Here is a 21,442-nt window from a genome sequence, read left to right on the forward strand (position 1 = left end):
AGGTATCGCCTCATGCTACCAGTAGTGACACCAACCTCTATAAGGTCCAGGTATCGCCTTATGCTACCAGTAGTGACACCAACCTCTATAAGGTCCAGGTATCGCCTCATGCTACCAGTAGTGACACCAACCTCTATAGGGTCCAGGTATCGCCTCATGCTACCAGTAGTGACACCAACCTCTATAAGGTCCAGGTATCGCCTTATGCTACCAGTAGTGACACCGACCTCTATAAGGTCCAGGTATCGCCTCATGCTATCAGTAGTGACACCAACCTCTATAGGGTCCAGGTATCGCCTCATGCTACCAGTAGTGACACCAACCTCTATAAGGTCCAGGTATCGCCTTATGCTACCAGTAGTGACACCAACCTCTATAGGGTCCAGGTATCGCCTCATGCTACCAGTAGTGACACCAACCTCTATAAGGTCCAGGTATCGCCTTATGCTACCAGTAGTGACACCAACCTCTATAGGGTCCAGGTATCGCCTCATGCTACCAGTAGTGACACCAACCTCAAACGCAGCCACTGCACCATCAAATGCAGCAACTGTGCCATCAATTGCAGCCTCACTGTACCATTAATCGCAGCCTCTGTGCCCATCAAACGCAGCCACTGCACCATCAAATGCAGCAACTGTGCCATCAATTGCAGCCACTGTGCTCATCAATCGCAGCCACTGTGCTCTGGCAGTGCTCATCCTGTTCCTCCTTGCACAAAGGAGCAGATACCAGCCCTGCTGTTGGGTTAAGGACCCTCTACGGCCCTGTACAGCTATACAAGAGTAACTGCCCGTCTCCTGGAATCTCCTAAATGCTCTTGAGACTCAGCAATCCTTCTGGCAATGGCACGTATTGATGTGCCATCCTGGAGGAGTTGGACTGCCTGTGCTACCTCTATAGGGTCCAGGTATCGCCTCATGCTACCAGTAGTGACACAAACCTCTATAGGGTCCAGGTATCACCTCATGCTACCAGTAGTGACACCGACCTCTATAGGGTCCAGGTATCTCCTCATGCTATCAGTAGTGACACCAACCTCTATAGGGTCCAGGTATCGCCTCATGCTACCAGTAGTGACACCAACCTCTATAAGGTCCAGGTATCGCCTTATGCTACCAGTAGTGACACCAACCTCTATAAGGTCCAGGTATCGCCTCATGCTACCAGTAGTGACACCAACCTCTATAGGGTCCAGGTATTGCCTTATGCTACCAGTAGTGACACCAACCTCTATAGGGTCCAGGTATCTCCTCATGCTACCAGTAGTGACGCTGACCCTAGCCAAATGCAAAACTAGTGAAAAACTGTCAGAAAAGATGAGTAGGGAAAAAATAAAGTCAGATGCCTCCACCTGTAAAACCATTCCTGTTTTGGAGGTCGTCTCATTGTTGCCCATCTAGAGCACCTGTTGTTAATTTCATTAACACCAAAGCAGCTGAAACTGATTAACAACCCCCCTCTGCTACTTTACTGACCAGATCAATATCCCCGGAGTTTAATTGGCTTGATGCTAGACTCTGATTAAAAAGTGCACCTTAAGGCTCCATTGCACACTGAAACTCAAAAAAGCTGTTTCTGGACGCCAGATTGCTGGCAGAAAAACGTGCTTTTAACAGCGTTTTGTACTAGCGTTTATGAGCGTTTATTAGCGTTAGCGTTTATGGGCGTTTTTTATAAAAATACACAGAGGACACTCCAAAAATCCCACAGTACATTCCAAACTCCTACAATGCATTGAAAAAATAGAATGCCGAACACTAATTAACGCGCTTTTATGAGCGTTTATAAGCGTTTATGAGTGTTTATCAGCGTTTGTCGTTTTTTGACGGTGAAAAACGGCACTTTGAACGCGAATTTCTGGCGTTCAGAAAAAAGCCCATAAACTCCACTGCTCATTAAAGCTGAAAAACGTCCATGTGTGCATGGACACATAGATTAACATAGAGTGGAGTTTATGGGCTTTTAAAAAAAAAAACGCCCAAACTCCAATAAACTACAGTTTATGAGCTCCAGTGTGCATGGAGCCTTAGTTTTTTGAGCAGTGTATACTAAAATAAATTATTATTATTATTATTATTATTATTATTCAGGATTATTATTTTGGATTACATGTACTACAGTCTTTGTTGCACGCCCGGGCCCATTTTTTATCTCTGATATGTGTGCAGTGGCAACCATTGGATATTTCAGTACAATTCCATACAGGAGGAATCAGAGGGTAATATAAAATAAAATAAAATGTATTATTATATAATATATTATAATATAATGCAATCTTAGTATGTCAGGGAAGACAACCTCCTCTGGATTTTGGTTAAGCCACCCTCCATGCACATACACTCAGTAATGGCAGATTGGTAATAGTGTTGGAATGCAGAGGAAAGCTATAAAGGAGGTCCAGAGGCGGCGGTATTAATTATCGCCTTCATTAATACTGAACTATTATTTCTGTAGAGTACTGTAGATGGTTGTTATAGGCATAATGTATACATTAGGCTCTTATGAGTGTTTTTTTTTTTTTTTTTTTGCAGAGAAGAAATAAATTAAATTCCATTACTATCCTAAGGTTATTTTTAGGTTTTATTGCTCTTACAGGCCAAAGCCTGAGGGCCAACCACCAGCAGGAGCGTTGTACACCAGTGTACGGGGTGTCAGGGGTCGTTCACCTTGTCCAATTGTTGCTGCAATGACATCTATTTTGTAATTTGGTTTCCTTACAAATTTTATGTAAATGGAGCTTTAATGGGCTGGCCCTTTAAACTGCGTTTTCTGCGAAGGTTGGTGTTGGAATTTCACGCGCACGTTTTTCTGCTCGCTCTCTCTTTCTCATCACCAAACCCCCCCATTTCCCTTTAAACTCCCTTGTTCTTCCTGCATGAAAAGCCGCACTAGACTTTTCTGCTAATGAGTTTTTTTTTTTTTTTTTTTTTTGTGGGGCTCCAAATCTGCTCCTGAATTTACTGCCTATAAATCAGCTTTTGTTAACCCTCTCACCACTCTGCGGGAGACCTCGCCATAAAACTCTGCAGAGCGACGATCTTGTTTGGGGGCCATTATTAGCTGAAGAATGGCGGTCTTGGGCTATGAAGAGGTTAAGTAGGCCAAGTAAGAGTCTCAGTTACACCACATACTTCTATAGTCTCCAGCTTTCTGCAGAGCATATCACCCACAGAGCAGTGTGCTGCAGAGCATTGCACTTATTGAGGTGCTATAGAGAATACTCTCTTCTCTCCTGAACATTTAAAGGAAGACTTATAATCTTTGTATCTGGGATAGTCTAATGTTAGCAGAGGCAGAGTATCATGGTGATGGTCCAATGATAGATGATGTAGAGTATCATGGTGATGGTCCAATGTTAGATGATGTAGAGTATCATGGTGATGGTCCAATGATAGATGATGTTGAGTATCATGGTGATGGTCCAATGATAGATGATGTAGAGTATCATGGTGATGGTCCAATGATAGATGATGTACAGTATCATGGTGATGGTCCACTGTAAGATGATGTAGAGTATCATTGTGGTGTCCAATGTTAGATGAAGTAGAATATCATTGTAATGGTCCAATGTTAGATGATCACTGTGAAGTGTTGGGTGATATAGAGTATCATTGTGATGGTCCATTGTTAGATGATGCAGGGAAATCATTGTGATGGTCCATTGTTAGATGATGTAGAGTATCACTGTGACTGTCCATTGTTAGATGATGTAGAGTATCATGGTGATGGTCCAATGTTAGATGATGTAGAGTGTCATTGTGGTGGTCCAATGCTAGATGGTGTAGAGTATCATGGTGATGGTCCAATGATAGATGATGTTGAGTATCATGGTGATGGTCCAATGATAGATGATGTAGAGTATCATGGTGATGGTCCAATGATAGATGATGTTGAGTATCATGGTGATGGTCCAATGATAGATGATGTTGAGTATCATTGTGATGGTCTAATATTAGTTGATGTAGAGTATTATTGTGATGGTCCAATGTTAGATGATGCAGAGTATCATGGTGATGGTCCAATATTAGTTGATGTAGAGTATCCTGGTGATGTCCAGTGTTAGAAGATCACTGTGACAGTTAAGTGTTGGGTAATATAGAGTATCATTGTGATGGTCCATTGTTAGATGATGTGAAGTATTATTGTGATGGTCCAATGTTAGATGATGTAGAATATCATCGTGATGGACTAATGTTAGATGATGTTGAGTATCATGGTGATGGTCCAATGTTAGATGATGTAGAGTATCATGGTGATGTTCCAATATTAGATGATGTAGAGTATCATGGTGATGGTCCAATGTTAGATGATGTAGAGTATCATGGTGATGGTCCAATGTTAGATGATGTAGAGTATCATTGTGATGGTCCAATGTTAGTTGACGTAGAGTATCATGGTGATGGTCCAATGTTAGATGAAGTAGAATATCATTGTAATGGTCCAATGTTAGATGATCACTGTGAAGTGTTGGGTGATATAGAGTATCATTGTGATGGTCCATTGTTAGATGATGCAGGGAAATCATTGTGATGGTCCATTGTTAGATGATGTAGAGTATCACTGTGACGGTCCATTATTAGATGATGTAGAGTATCATGGTGATGGTCCAATGTTAGATGATGTAGAGTGTCATTGTGGTGGTCCAATGCTAGATGATGTAGAGTATCATGGTGATGGTCCAATGATAGATGATGTAGAGTATCATGGTGATGGTCCAATGATAGATGATGTAGAGTATCATGGTGATGGTCCAATGATAGATGATGTTGAGTATCATGGTGATGGTCCAATGATAGATGATGTTGAGTATCATTGTGATGGTCTAATATTAGTTGATGTAGAGTATCATTGTGATGGTCCAATGTTAGATGATGCAGAGTATCATGGTGATGGTCCAATATTAGTTGATGTAGAGTATCATGGTGATGTCCAGTGTTAGAAGATCACTGTGACAGTTAAGTGTTGGGTAATATAGAGTATCATTGTGATGGTTCATTGTTAGATGATGTGGAGTATTATTGGGATGGTCCAATGTTAGATGATGTAGAATATTATCGTGATGGTCTAATGTTAGATGATGTAGAGTATCATGGTGATGGTCCAATGTTAGATGATGTAGAGTATCATGGTGATGGTCCAATGTTAGATGATGTAGAGTATCATGGTGATGGTCCAATGATAGATGATGTTGAGTATCATGGTGATGGTCCAATGTTAGATGATGTAGAGTATCATGGTGATGGTCCAATGTTAGATGATGTAGAGTATCATTGTGATGGTCCAATGTTAGTTGACGTAGAGTATCATGGTGATGGTCCAATGAATGTTAGATGAAGTAGAATATCATTGTAATGGTCCAATGTTAGATGATCACTGTGATGGTTAAGTGTTATGCCCTGTAGGCACGATCAAGATCTAAAATTTTCAGACAAGAAAATCTGACTTTTTCCGATCGTTTCTAAAAAAATCCAGACGGACAAAGTGCCACGCATGCTCAGATCAAATTACGAGACCAAAGCTATTGGCTACTAGCCTCTACATAGTCCCATCGTACACAACGAACGTCACCACGTTCCGAACTATATACTTTGTCCAATCGTGTGTATGCAACACAAGTTTCGGACAAAATTCTTTGGACAAAATTTGACGGATTTTGTGGTCGGAATGTCTGACTGTGTGTACAAGGCATAAGATGATGTAGAGTATCATTGTGATGGTCCAATGTTAGATGATGTAGAATATCATTGTGATGGTCTAATGTTAGATGATGTAGAGTATCATTGTGATGGTCCATTGTAAGATAATGCAGAGTATCACTGTGATGGCCCATTGACTTTGCCTAGGCTGAGATGATGTCATCAGTCTGCTGCAGGCAGAGAGGAGGATTCCCCCCCCCCAGTGATCAGAATGCAGCATTGTAATTTGGTAGCAAGTTTCCGGGTACTTGAAAATACAGAGTCCCTGTATTTGAATACCATTAGTTGCAGCGCAGATATACTGCAAAGGATTCAGACATTCTTCAATCGGTGAACTTGCTGTGACTTGGAAAGTTCAATAGAAGACCAGCGGCAGAAATAGTTCTGGCCCAGAAGTCAGAACATAACTAAGTTTTATGGCCGCATCCAGTTTGGAGACCTCGGCTGTAAATTATCATTGTGATGGTCTAATGTTAGATGATGTAAAGTATCATTGTACTTGTCCATTGTTAGATAATGTAGAAGCAGCCATTCTCAACCAGGGTTCTGTGGAACCCTAGGGTTCCTCCAAAGGTTTCTAGGAGTTCCTTGAGCTGTGGCTGATTGACCTCCTATCTTAGGATCTCTGCACAGTTCTGGGGGTCAATGCCACTTGGTAGAGCCAGTTGCATGAAGCCAACAATCTTTTGGGCCATCCGTAGGGATTGCATTTTGACCACCACTGTAAGGGCTGCCTCATTCCACACGACCACAAATGTAAGGGGCATTTTTTTTCACTGACCACCAATGAATTGGTAAGGGTTCCTCGAGGCTAGAAAATGATTTGGGGTAAAAAAGGTTGAGAAAGACTGATGTAGAGTATTATTATGATGGTCAATTGTTAGATGATGTAGAGGCAGGGGTCTTCAAACTACGGCCCTCCAACACTACACATCCCATAAGGCAGTGTAAAACTCTGACATTCACAGACATGATTTGGCATGATGGGAATTGTAGTTCCTGAACAACTTGAGGGCCATAGTGTGGAGACCCCTGATGTAGAGTATCATTGTGATGGTCTGATGTTAGATGGTGTAGAGTATCATTGTGACGGCCCATTGTTAGATAATGCAGAGTATCACCGTGATGCCCCAATGACTTTACCTAGGCTGAGATGATGTCATCACTCTGCTGCAGTCAGGGAGAAGCATTTCCTCAGTCTCCCCTCCCTCAGTGATCAGACTGCAACATTGTAATTTGGTAACAAGCTTCCAGGTACTTAAAAATACAGAGTCTCTGTATTTGAATATAATTAGTTGCAGCGCAGATATATTGCGAAGGATTCAGACATTCTTCAAGCTGTGAACTTGCTGTGACTTGGAAAGTTTAATAGAAGACCAGCGGCAGAAATAGTTCTGGCCCAGAAATCAGAACATAACTAAGTTTTAGGTGTCAAGGGTCAGATGTTATACATCAGGAGGAGAAGTGACTCATAGCGCCCATCTTCTCCCCGCGGCCGTTTTCCTTCTCGTATCGAGGCCCCTACAGGGAATCATTAGTAGACATGAACCTGAGACCTTCCTGCGGGCAACAAAATAACAACCAGTCCAGCCACTAATGTGAGTTTATTTGTAATAAATCCGCCACCTGAATGTAAAGTCCCCGCATCAAGCTGTCACATACCATGTCCTTCACACACAAGGACTGTATTATCTTGGCAGATGGTGTATGGGGACAATATCATTACCAGGATTCCTCCTCTTCCTTCATTAACTGTTTTAGCGCCGTGCCGCCTGGCACTTATTTGCTAAACAAGCTCTTTTTTGGCTTTACTGTCCTAATCCCCCATGTTCCTTGGATGTAATCTGTCTGAGCTCATTCACCAAGGGGGTGTTTGGCCCCCGTCTCAAGGACAGTCACTTAGCCAGTGTCACCAGGTCACTTCTAGGGTCCTCAATGGGAACAGTTTAGTGTTAAGTAATTAGGGATTTGTCACCTCGTTTGTCATGGTTTATTATCGTATCGTCATTGAGCGGGGCTGGAAATGAACCGCACAACTCAGACATGTTATTACATAATTAGCCAGCAAATTAGGTGGTGGAAGACGGAATGCGAGCTCGCAAGCAGACGACGTCAGGGCAGACACAAAGAAAATTAATAAAGCCGAGGAGAAGGAGTGGGCAGGGGGGATATAACTATCCATAGACTTAATGAATTACGAGTAATTGGACATCGAACAATGGTCCACCTACAGGTCAGACTCTGAACATTGGTAAAGCCAATCTTCTTGGCAAACATAATTTCCATTCAACACTTCCCACCATTCACAATTAAAGAAGTCCCCAATTTTCTTTTTCATTTACCTGGGACCATCACATTACCCCCCAGTGGCACCTCAACCATAAGTGAGCCACCATTCCCATCCTAGCTTTCCTTTGGTCTTGGTGCTGCCTCTCGTGTGTCATGTGACTAAGGCCACGTACACACGGGCGGACTGTTCGCCCAACTTTGTCCGCTGAACAGTGTTTCAGCGGACAGTCCGCTCGTGTGTGGGCTTCAGCGGACAGTTTCAGCGGACAGTCTGACGAACAAAGTTTTTCGGAATTTCCGTAAGACAGTCCGCTGAAACTTGGTTTCAGCGGACAGTCCGCTCGTGTGTAGGCTTGTTCGACAAACTAAGTTTCGCGCATGCTCAGAAAGGATTTACACGGCGAAGGTTGCATTGCAGTGTATTGGACGTCGAATTTCTCGTCCCGTCGTACGTGCCGTTCACGTCATCGCGCACACTTTCAGCGGACTGTTCGTTCATCGTGTGTGGTCAAGTCCGTTCATGCAAATTTTGAGCGGACTGTTTGTCGGATTGTTTGACGAACAAAGTTGGGCGAACAGTCCGCCCGTGTGTACGCGGCCTGAGGATTCAGGTAAGAAACTGGGGCACTTAGTTTTTTTTTTAATGGTCTTGTTGCTGCCCCTTACCTTTTAAGGACCCCACCAATGGACAGCCATTAAAAAGCGCTCCATGTCACCAAGGAGGGATGTTGCTCTTCCATGCAGAAGAGACAACACTTGGCATGTCAAGTGATCATGGATTCAAGTAAAGAATTGGGGCACTTTGTTTGTTTTTTGTTTTTTTTATTCAATTCCGCTGGTCTTGTTGCTGCCCCTCATCCTAACTGAGACCATCTAGAGACCTCACCGATAGATAGCCAGTAAAAAACACCCATGTTACCAAGGAGGGATCTGGCAGAAGAAACAAGACATGGAATCTGGTGTGTCATGTGACAGCAGATTCAGGTAAGAAAATTGGGGCAATTTGTTTATTTTTAACCACTTGCCGACCGCCGCACGACGATATACGTCGGCAGAATGGCACGGGCAGGCATATGGGCGTATATATAAGTCCCTGCCTGCCCGCGGGTGGGGGGCCCGATCGGGCCCCCCCCCGGTGCCTGCGGCGGTCGGCATTCCTTCGAGAGCGATCCGGGATGAGGGGGCGGCCATTCATTCATGGCCACCCCCTCGCGATCGCTCTCGACGAATGGAAATCCCCGGTGACATCACTTCCTCTCCTGTAATGTAAACACAGGAGAGGAAGTGATGTATTCTCTCCTCCGTGTCGGTATTTTTCGTTCCGACACGGAGGAGAGCGGATCGGTGAGTTGCACCAACACTCTACACACACAGTAGAACATGCCAGGCACACTCACACCCCCCCTTTACCCCCCGATCACCCCCCCAATTACCCCTGCCCCCCAGTCACAGTGACACCAATGTCATTTTTTTTTTTTTGCTTTGGTGTCATTTGTGACTGTAATAACTGTTAGGGCAGTTAGAGTTAGCCCCCTTTAGTTCTAATGTGCCCCCCTAACCCCCCCCAATAAAGGTTTAACCCCGTGATCACCCCCCGTCGCCAGTGTCACTAAGGCTGGGTTCACATTGCAGCGGTTTATGAGAACGAATGTGATTCGCACCGCACTGCAGTGCAAATCACATCCGATCTCTGTGCGATTCGAGTTCAGCCATTCGCCGCACCCGCCGCCCCCGCCACACCCGCTGCACCCGCCGCAAATTCGCACGGGACCCTTTTTTTGGTCCGCAGCAGAATCGGATCGCATGGGTGTTCACACCATGCGATCCGAGTTTGCAGATCGCACTGCGATATGCGAACTGATCTGGGGGTGTCAGTAACATTTCACTGACACTCCCAGCAGTTCGCATAGGGCAGTGTGAACTGCCGCCGGGAGGCATGCGATGCGGGAACCCGCCGCGGATTCGCGGCGTTTCCGCATCGCTCCAGTGTGAACCCAGCCTAATAAGCGATCATTTTTCTGATCGCCGTATTAGTGTCACAGGTGACGCTAGTTAGGCAGGTAGGTATTTAGGTTCGCCGCAGCTTTTTATAGCGCCAGGGACCCCCATATACTACCGCATAAAGCCCCCTGATTGCCCCCTAGTTAACCCTTTCACCAGTGATCACCATATAACTGTTACAGGTGACGCTGGTTGGTTAGTTATTTTTTTATAGTTTCAGGGCACCCGCCATTTATTACCTAATAAAGGTTTAACCCCCTGATCACCCGGCGGGTGTCATTTGTGACTAATAACTGTTAGGGCAGTTAGGGTTAGCCCCCTTTAGTTCTAAGGTACCCCCCTAACCCCCCCAATAAAGGTTTAACCCCGTGATCACCCCCCGTCGCCAGTGTCACTAAGGCTGGGTTCACATTGCAGCGGTTTGAGAACGGATGTGATTCGCACCGCACTGCAGTGCAAATCACATCCGATCTCTGTGCGATTCGAGTTCAGCCATTCGCCGCACCCGCCGCACCCGCCGCAAATTCGCACGGGACCCTTTTTTTGGCCCGCAGCAGAATCGGATCGCATGGGTGTTCACACCATGCGATCCGAGTTTGCAGATCGCACTGCGATATGCGAACTGATCTGGGGGTGTCAGTAACATTTCACTGACACTCCCAGCAGTTCGCATAGGGCAGTGTGAACTGCCGCCGGGAGGCATGCGATGCGGGAACCCGCCGCGCATTCGTGGCGTTCCCGCATCGCTCCAGTGTGAACCCAGCCTAATAAGCGATCGTTTTTCTGATCGCTGTATTAGTGTCACAGGTGACGCTAGTTAGGCAGGTAGGTATTTAGGTTCGCCGCAGCTTTTTATAGCGCCAGGGACCCCCATATACTACCGCATAAAGCCCCCTGATTGCCCCCTAGTTAACCCTTTCACCAGTGATCACCATATAACTGTTACAGGTGACGCTGGTTGGTTAGTTATTTTTTTATAGTTTCAGGGCACCCGCCATTTATTACCTAGTCTCACTAGTGTACCCCTAAATTTAGGGGTGTCTACTTTCCAAAATGGGGTCATTTGGGGGGGGTTTGTGCCATCTTGGCATTTTATGGCCTTCAAAACTGTAACGCCCTTAGAAAGCCTGAAGGCGGTGCTTGGTTTTCGGGGCCCCGTACGCGGCTAGGCTCCCAAAAAGTCCCACATATGTGGTATCCCCGTACTCAGGAGAAGCAGCAGAATTTATTTTGGGGTGTCATTTCACATATGCCCATGGCATGCGTGAGCAATATATCATTTAGTGACAACTTTGTGAAAAAAAAAAAAAAGTTTGTAATTTTCCTGCAACTTGTGGCAAAATATAAAATATTCCATGGACTCAACATGCCTCTCAGCAAATAGCTTGGGGTGTCTACTTTCTAAAATGGGGTCATTTGTGGGGGTTTTGTGCCATCTTGGCATTTTATGGCCTTCAAAACTGTAATAGGTAGTGAGAAGTGAACTCAAAAATTTACGCCCTTAGAAAGCCTGAAGGCGGTGCTTGGTTTTCGGGGCCCCGTACGCGGCTAGGCTCCCAAAAAGTCCCACATATGTGGTATCCCCGTACTCAGGAGAAGCAGCAGAATTTATTTTGGGGTGTCATTTCACATACGCCCATAGCATGTGTGAGCAATATATCATTTAGTGACAACTTTGTGTAAAAAAAAAAAAAAATTTTTTTTTTGTCATTATTCAATCGCTTGAGGCAAAAAAATAAAATATTCAATGGGCTCAACATGCCTCTTATCAATTTCCTTAGGGGGTCTACTTTCCAAAATGGGGTCATTTGGGGGGGTTTTGTACTGCCCTGCCATTTTAGCACCTCAAGAAATGAGATAGGCAGTCGTAAACTAAAAGCTGCGTAAATTCCAGAAAACGTACCTTAGTTTGTAGATGTGACAACTTTTGCGCAAACCAATAAATATACAATTATTGACTTTTTTTTTACCAAAGACATGTGGCTGAATACATTTTGGCCTAAATGTATGACTAAAATTGAGTTTATTGGATTTTTCTAATAACAAAAAGTAGAAAATATCATTTTTTTTCAAAATTTGCGGTCTTTTTACGTTTATATCGCAAAAAATAAAAATCGCAGAGGCAATCAAATACCATCAAAAGAAAGCTCTATTTGTGGGAAGAAAAGGACGCAAATTTTGTTTGGGTACAACATTGCATGACCGCGCAATTACCAGTTAAAGCAGCGCAGTGCCAAAGTGTAAAAAGACCTCTGGTCATTTACCAGCAAAATGGTCCGGTCTGAAAGTGGTTAAATTAATTCCACTGTTCTTGTTGCAACCCCTTATCCCAATGGAGACCCATTGAGGACCCCCACCAATAAACCTCCAACATAAAAGGGCCCATGTCCCCAAGGAGGGATGTGGCTCTTCAATGCAGAAGAAATATGACCTTATGCGAACTGCCCATCATCCCAATGGAGATCCTGTGAGGACTCCGCCGATGGACAGCCAATAAAAAGCACCCTTGTTACCAAGAAGGGACTTGGTGCAGAAGAAACAAGACTTGGGGCCTGGTGTGTTATTTGACTGCCAATTCAGGTAAGAAATCAGGGCACTTTTAAAAAAAAAAAAATTCTGATCTTGTTGCGCCCTTCATCCCAATGGAGACCCGATGGATAGCCAATAAAAACTGTCCATGTCACCTAGCAGGGATGTGGATCTTTAATGCAGGAAAAACCAGAGTAGGAAAGTTGGAGCTTGGCGTGAACCATCCGTAATCCCAACAGATACCCTGGGAAACAGGACTTGGAATCTGTCATGTAATTGTTTTCCTTAGATTTAGGTAAGCATTTGGGGAAAATCATTTTTTTTTTTATTTAACTTCACTGGTTTTGTTGCTGCACCTCATCCCAGCAGAGAGCCTGTGATGACCCCAACGATGGGGTCCTTTCCCCATTGGTGGGATGGACGGCCAATAAAAAGTGTCCACGTCACCAATGAGGCATGTGGTTCTTCAATACAGAAGAAACAAGACTTAGAACCTTGCATGAGTGTACTGGTTCTCATCCCAATGTAGATCCTGTGAGGACCTCACCGATGGACAGCCAATAGAGAAAAAAAACGCCCATGTCACCAAGGAGGGGTCTGGATCTTCAATGTAGAAGAAAAAAAGACTTGGAACCTGGTGTGTCATACGACCGCAAACTTTGGTACGAAATTGGGGCAATTTTTAGATTTTATTTAATTCCACTGGTCTTGTTGCTGCCCCTCATCCCAATACAAACCATGTGAGGTCCCTACAAATGTGGGAATGGACAGCCAATAAAAAGGGTCCATGTCACTAATGAGGCATGTGGTTCTTCAATACAGAAGAAACAAGACTTAGGCCGCGTACACACGGGCGGACTGTCTGTCCAACTTAGTCAGACAGTCCGCTCGTGTGTGGGCTTCAGCGGACTTTTTCAGCGGACAGTCTGGCGGACTAAGGCCGCGTACACACGGGCAGATTGTCTGCCTAACTAAGTTCGTCAGACAATCCGACAGACAGTCCGTCCAAATTTTGAATGAACGGACTTGACCACACACGATGAACAGACAGTCCGCTGAAAACGTGCGCGATGACGTGTACAGCACGTACGACGGGACTAGAAAAACGACGTCCAATACACTGCAATGCAACCTTCGGCCGTGTAAACCCTTTCTGAGCATGCGCCATACTTAGTCCGTCCAACTTGCCTACACATGAGCGGACTGTCCGCTGAAACCAAGTTTGGACGGACAAAACCAAGTTTGGACGGACAAAATTACGGAAATTACGAAAGACAAAGTCCGTCAGACTGTCCGCTGAAAAAGTCCGCTGAAGCCCACACACGAGCGGATTGTCCGCTGAAACACGGTTCAGCGGACTAAGTTGGGCAGACAATCCGCCCGTGTGTACGCGGACTAAGTCTTTTGGAATTTCCGTAATTTTGTCCGTCCAAACTTGGTTTCAGCGGACAGTCCGCTCGTGAGTAGGCAAGTTGGACGGACTAAGTATGGCGCATGCTCAGAAAGGATTTACACGGCCGAAGGTTGCATTGCAGTGTATTGGACGTCGTATTTCTAGTCCCGTCGTACGTGCTGTACACGTCATCGCGCAAGCTTTCAGCGGACTGTCTGTTCATCGTGTGTGGTCAAGTCCGTTCATTCAAAAGTAGGACGGACTGTCCGTCGGATTGTCTGACGGACTTAGTTGGACGGATAGTCCGCCCGTGTGTACGCGGCCTTAGAACCTTACGTGAGTGTACTGGTTCTCATCCCAATGTAGATCCTGTGAGGACCCCACCGATGGACAGCCAATAGAAAAAAAAAAAAAAACGCCCATGTCACCAAGGAGGGGTCTGAATCTTCAATGTAGAAGAAAAAAGACTTGGAACCTGAAGTGTCATATGACCGCAAACTTTGGTATACGAAATTGGGGAAATTTTTTGATTTTATTTAATTCCACTGGTCTTGTTGCTGCCCCTCATCCCAATACAAACCCTGTGAGGTCCCTACAAATGGACAGCCAATAAAACGAGGAGAAATGTGGCTCTTCAGTGCAGTGGATTTGGCTAAGAACTTGGGGCACTTTTCTTTTTTAAATTTAACGGAGCGATTAGCTAGAGGGGGTGAGGAGTTTAGGTGATGGTTGGTGGAGCTGCGAATTTAACCTAAGAGCAGCTTTTAAGAGTAAAATGGCCCTCGAAAAATTCTAATTCTGCCGGTCTGATTGACTTCTCCTCTGGGAACTGGAGGGGGTACTAAGCCGTAACGATTGTCTCCTAGGCCAACAGTCGTCTTAAGTAAGTTTAGACTTGCCATATGCTGCCGCCTGGTTTTCAATGGTGTGTAGTCTGAGCATCGGGCAGTTTACGGGCAATGTTACAATTGAATGAGTTTGAGGTCAACCTCAGATTTCTACCCCCTGGAGAAGCTCATGTGACCACTCATCGACCAAGGAACGACAAAGGAACGACCAAGGAACGACCAAGGAACGACCAAGAAACGACCAAGGAACGACCAAGGAAAGACCAAGGAACGACCAAGGAAAGACCAAGAAACGACCAAGGAACGACCAAGAAATGACCAAGGAACGACCAAGAAACGACCAAGGAACGACCAAGGAAAGACCAAGAAACGACCAAGGAACGACCAAGAAATGACCAAGGAACGACCAAGAAACGACCAAGGAACGACCAAGGAAAGACCAAGAAATGACCAAGGAACGACCAAGAAACGACCAAGGAACGACCCCTTTCAACACACAAATGCCAAACCCTAGATGAGGCCAAATCACACCACACCTGGTCCTCAAAGGGTTGGTTGCATGTTGGACCTTGTAGCCACCTGTAAGATCTGTTACTACAAAACTATGGAGTGCGCGATACAACGGCCAAACTGTATGGCGGCTGGGTGGCAACGGGCCGAAAAATAAAATTGTGATTTTTCTATAAAGTTTTGAGTCTTTGTGACTGCTGTTTAAAAATTTTAATTTCAAGTAAAATGGTGATATGTGCATTCCTTATCAGAACAGAAGTTGTTCCGTTAGTAGAGCGCTAGACCAAGGTGTCCTCATGGGTCTCCAAAAGCAGTATGAGCACTAGTATGAGTCCAATCCATATTTATTGTACATAAAAAGAAAGAAGGCAACGCGTTTCAGGGGGAGGTTTAAAACCTCCCATTTATCAGGACTGCAAATAAAGTCGTATGAACTAAGATAAAAGTAGCAGAGTAAGCATATAAAAGAAAAATATATAAAAAAGTATCCTTTAGCCCTTGTACACACGGTCGGATATTCCGATGGACAATGTCCGATCGGACCGTGTTGTCGGATAAAATCCGACCGTGTGTGGGCTCCATCGGACTGTTTCCGTTGGAATATCCGACAGACCAAGTTTTCCAGCTGGGCTATAAAATTTTCCGACAACATGATCCGATTGGACTTTGTCCGATCGTGTGTAGAGAATTCCGATCGGACAAAGTGCCACGCATGCTCAGATCAAATTCCTAGACCAAAGCTATTGGCTACTAGCCTGAACGTAGCCCCGTCGTAACGAAATAACGTCATCACGTTCTGAACGATCGGATTTTTCCGACAACTTTGTCCGACCGTGTGTATGCAACAGTTTCAGACAAAGTCCAACGGATTTGGTTGTCAGAATGTCCGACCCGTGTGTACAAGGGCTTAGGCTACATTTTGGAATGCTTGATAAAGCCCCAGAAAATGCTTTCAAACATATACTGCGCGTGCATGCGTGTTGCACTTGCAGTGCCCTTTAAGGCCCCCCGTTTACATATCGCGTCGCGAGAACAAGAGCTCCCACTCGTGATTTGTGTTGCCCATTGACTTCAATGCGGGTTTGTTGCCCAAATGAAGATCTTGCTTTTTTTGATTTTTTTTTTTTTTTACATTCGGGTTTTTATGCCACCATTGCTGCACGATTCTTCCAAAAAAAACAAAAAAACAATAATAAAGAATGACGCGTGTTCTCCTGTGATTTGGGATCGCTGGCCGAAAATTGCGGCAATTCTGCGACACGCGTTCAAAATCGGGAGATTTGGACAGGGCCCAACTGTTGATGGCAGCCAAAAGCGCGGGTAGCAGATGCTGTCTTGCTGCGCGGCAAGCAAACTACAGTTGCGCCAAAACGCGCGGTGAAAAAACGCGCCGCTAGACATGTTCACCGTCCAAAAATGTGGTCATTTTTCATTTCATTTGTTTTTGTTTTTTTTTTTGTTTGTTTGTTTTTTTAGCTCACCCGTTATGATCGAATTTCGTTATTTCAAATAAATTCGGAAATTCAAATATTCTGAGAAATCGAAAAAAATTCGGGATTTGGAAAATTCAGAAATTAAAAAAATCTGAAAAAATTTAAAAATTAAAAAAAATAAGAATATATATATATATATATATATATATAGCGCCAACAGTTTACGCAGCACTTTACAATGTATAGGGGGGACAGCACAATTACAGTTCAATACATTCAAAAATAATATTCAAAAATAAGAACAAAAATCCAAAAATCCGAAATAATAACTATTAAATTATAGGTATTGGAATTGATATTTGATATATATTGATATTTGATACATATTGATATCTGATATATACTGATATTTGATACATATTGATATCTGATATATATTGATATCTGATACATATTGATATTTGATATATATTGATATCTGATACATATTGATATCTGATATATATTGATATTTGATATATATTGATATCTGATACATATTGATATCTGATATATATTGATATTTGATATATATTGATATTTGATACATATTGATATTTGATATATATTGATATCTAATACATATTGATATCTGATATATATTGATATTTGATATATATTGATATTTGATACATATTGATATTTGATATATATTGATATCTGATACATATTGATATCTGATATATATTGATATTTGATATTTGCAGTGGAATTCCAGGTTTGTATCACTTTCTTTCTTGCTGTTTATTTCTCTGGATAATGAGCCCAGTGAGGAGGTAGCGGCCCCTCCCCCCTCCCCACACACCTCGCCGTCTTATTGGCTCATGTTAGGAATGCAATTAGTGACAATTACTCTGTCAATATTTACATCTCTGACAATGTTTAATCTACACCCCCCCCCCCCCCCCCGCGCGCGCGAGCTCGCTTAACCCCGAGTGTGCTGCATGCAGAGGAGTGACGGGCTGTGCTGTGCGGGTGCAGACCCCCTGGTCCCTTTATACCCGGTCACCCCGGAACCACCCACCGCCCTTCTAATGTACCCCAACTGTAACCTTTCCTGAAGTGGACCTGTCATTAGATATACCTGAATTGTTCAGTGCTCAGTACACCATGATGAGTAATGTGTCATTGTAACCCTTGTTGGTATTTATCACCCCCCCCACCCCCCCCCCCCCCGACAATTCCTCCATCTGCTTTTGCAGAAGGACGGCACCATCTTTGCTCAGCCATCAACCAGGGCCACCAACTATTTCCCAGTCTGAGAGAGGACACATCTCCTGGTGTCTGTGTAGCTCTTAGGTGTGTTCACAAATGTCTGACACAGATCAGCCCCCTGCTACAGTCTATCAACTTGTGACGTGCTGCAAATTTACAGTCTGATCAGTGGGGGGAGGGGAGACTGGGGAAATGCTTCCTCCTGCTTGCAACAGACTGATGACATCATCTGAACCTCGCCATTGTTGGGTTGCTCTGTGTATTGGGTTGTTCTGTGTATTGTGTCGCTCTGTGTATTGTGTCGCGCTGTGTGTATTGGGTCGCTCTGGGTCTCTCTGGGTCGCTCTGTGTATTGGGTCTCTCTGGGTCGCTCTGTGTATTGGGTCGCTCTGGGTCTCTCTGGGTCGCTCTGTGTATTGGGTCTCTCTGGGTCGCTCTGTGTATTGGGTCGCTCTGGGTCTCTCTGGGTCGCTCTGTGTATTGGGTTGCTCTGTGTATTGGGTCGCTCTGTGTATTGGGTCTCTCTGGGTCGCTCTGTGTATTGGGTCGCTCTGTGTATTGGGTCTCTCTGGGTCGCTCTGTGTATTGGGTCGCTCTGGGTCTCTCTGGGTCGCTCTGTGTATTGGGTTGCTCTGTGTATTGGGTTTCTCTATGTATTGGGTCGCTCTGTGTATTGGGTTGCTCTATGTATTGGGTTGCTCTGTGTATTGGGTTTCTCTATGTATTGGGTTGCTCTGTGTATTGGGTTTCTCTATGTTTTGGGTCGCTCTGTGTATTGGGTCACTCTGGATCTCTCTGGGTCGCTCTGTGTATTGGGTCGCTCTGGGTCTCTCTGGGTCGCTCTGTGTATTGGGTTGCTCTGTGTATTGGGTTGCTATGTGTATTGGGTTTCTCTATGTATTGGGTCGCTCTGTGTATTGGGTTGCTCTGTGTATTGGGTTGCTATGTGTATTGGGTTTCTCTATGTATTGGGTTGCTCTGTGTATTGGGTCGCTCTGTGTATTGGGTTTCTCTATGTATTGGGTTGCTCTGTGTATTGGGTTTCTCTATGTATTGGGTCGCTCTGTGTATTGGGTCACTCTGAATCTCTCTGGGTCGCTCTGTGTATTGGGTCGCTCTGGGTCTCTCTGGGTCGCTCTGTGTATTGGGTTGCTCTGTGTATTGGGTTGCTCTGTGTATTGGGTCGTACTGGGTCGCTCTGTGTATTGGGTCGCACTGGGTCGCTCTGTGTATTGGGTCGCTCTGTGTATTGGGTCTCTCTGGGTCGCTCTGTGTATTGGGTCTCTCTGGGTCGCTCTGTGTATTGGGTCGCACTGGGTCGCTCTGTGTATTGGGTCGCTCTGTGTATTGGGTCTCTCTGGGTCGCTCTGTGTATTGGGTCGTTCTGGGTCTCTCTGGGTCGCTCTGTGTATTGGGGCTCTCTGGGTTGCTTTGTGTATTGGGTCGCACTGGGTCGCTCTGTGTATTGGGTCGCTCTGTGTATTGGGTCGCACTGGGTCGCTCTGTGTATTGGGTCGCACTGGGTCGCTCTGTGTATTGGCTCGCTCTGTGTATTGGGTCGCACTGGGTTGCTCTGTGTATTGGGTCGCACTGGGTTGCTCTGTGTATTGGGTCGCACTGGGTTGCTCTGTGTATTGGCTCGCACTGGGTTGCTCTGTGTATTGGGTCGCTCTGTGTATTGGGTCGCTCTGTGTATTGGGTCGCACTGGGTCGCTCTGTGTATTGGGTCGCTCTGTGTATTGGGTCTCTCTGGGTCGCTCTGTGTATTGGGTCGTTCTGGGTCTCTCTGGGTCGCTCTGTGTATTGGGGCTCTCTGGGTCGCTCTGTGTATTGGGTCGCACTGGGTCGCTCTGTGTATTGGGTCGCTCTGTGTATTGGGTCGCACTGGGTCGCTCTGTGTATTGGGTTGCTCTGTGTATTGGGTCGCACTGGGTTGCTCTGTGTATTGGGTCGCACTGGGTTGCTCTGTGTATTGGGTCGCACTGGGTTGCTCTGTGTATTGGGTCGCACTGGGTCGCTCTGTGTATTGGGTCGCACTGGGTTGCTCTGTGTATTGGGTCGCACTGGGTCGCTCTGTGTATTGGGTCGCTCTGTGTTGCTGTGTGAATTGTCCCTTTTATAGTCTCGTTCCTCTCGCCGTGTATTGCTGGTTGGAGGAATGTCGTTGTTCCGGATGGTTCTATACAATCTCCTCCACACCCCATTACTCTTCTGTCATTTCTGTCTCCCGAGTCGCAGCTGCTGCATTGTCCCGGCCTGTGTCCCGCCCTGACCTGGCGGCGCACCTCACAGATCCGCACACAATCTGCACTACGGCCTGTCTGTACTGCACCCGGTACAAGCAGATATCAACACTGACATCTCATTCAGTAAAGCGTTGTGCGTTGTCAATATTTACCTCAGACTTTTCAGCGATGTAATCCTTGTTTTTATAGTTTCTCATGCTCCGGTACATCTCAGTGCTGCTGATCCCCTGCAACCTCTTTGCAGCCACTTCCTGTCTACATGGCCTTCAGCAGTGACTGCGCTGCGTTTCTCAGGGCGGGTTTCCTGATGGTGACAACAGAGGACCATCCCTGCATCATGGGTGCAACATCCACTTGTAGTCTCCATCACCAGCCTTTGTGCCAGGGTGACAACACAGGAAGACAATTAGGAGACAAAGACAGAGTGTTGTCACCCTATAACAGGAAGTGCCCGAGCAAGAACCTTCATGGCAGGATCACCAGGGCTCAGACAAAGTGGGTTGAAGGATGCTGGCCAGCAGACTGAGGACATCTAGTGGCAGAAAATAGTATTGCGGGGGAATCTCTGGATTGAAAGTGAGTATTGCAGCAAAAGCTGCTTTTTTTTACATTTTATGTTTTATTGGACTATTTATTATTTTTGTCTGGAGCTCTGTGGTAACAAATTACATAAATCAGTTACTGCATCTGTACAGTCAGGAGGCTGGTTGGCGGGGGCTGCTGGGACATGTAGGTCCTCTGATGCCGGGGGGCCCTTTATCCTGAATGGATTCAGTCATCAGTCGGTATCGTGTCCGCAGACAGGAACCGTCCATGACAAAGTAACCTGCTCCACAGACCCCGAGGAATCCCCCCCAACACAAAGCCAGCCAAGAATTCCTTTGATAGGTTTAGTCAGACCCCCCGCCTCCCAAAAAACATCTTCCCCTCCCACTACTAATCACCCGTCGCCCCCCCCCCCCCCGGATGCCCCCCACTGGGATCCTCAATGGAAGGGACCCCTTTTATGTCATTGTCCAGACTTTCTGCTCTGTCCGCCCCCTTCATGGGGTGAGGTGTCAGTGTGTGCCGAGTGACCCGATCACCCCCGGGGGGGAGGGGGGGTACTGAACGCACTCCAACCAGCAATGCACAGCGAGAATACCGAGCCAATGTATGGGACAATATACAGAGCAACCCAATACACAGAGCAACCCAATATATAGAGCAACCCAATACACAGAGCAACCCAATATATAGA

This window comes from Lithobates pipiens, unplaced genomic scaffold (assembly GCF_037356315.1).
Source record: "Lithobates pipiens isolate NorthernLeopardFrog02 unplaced genomic scaffold, aLitPip1_a1.2 Scaffold_23, whole genome shotgun sequence".
Lineage (NCBI taxonomy): Eukaryota > Metazoa > Chordata > Amphibia > Anura > Ranidae > Lithobates > Lithobates pipiens.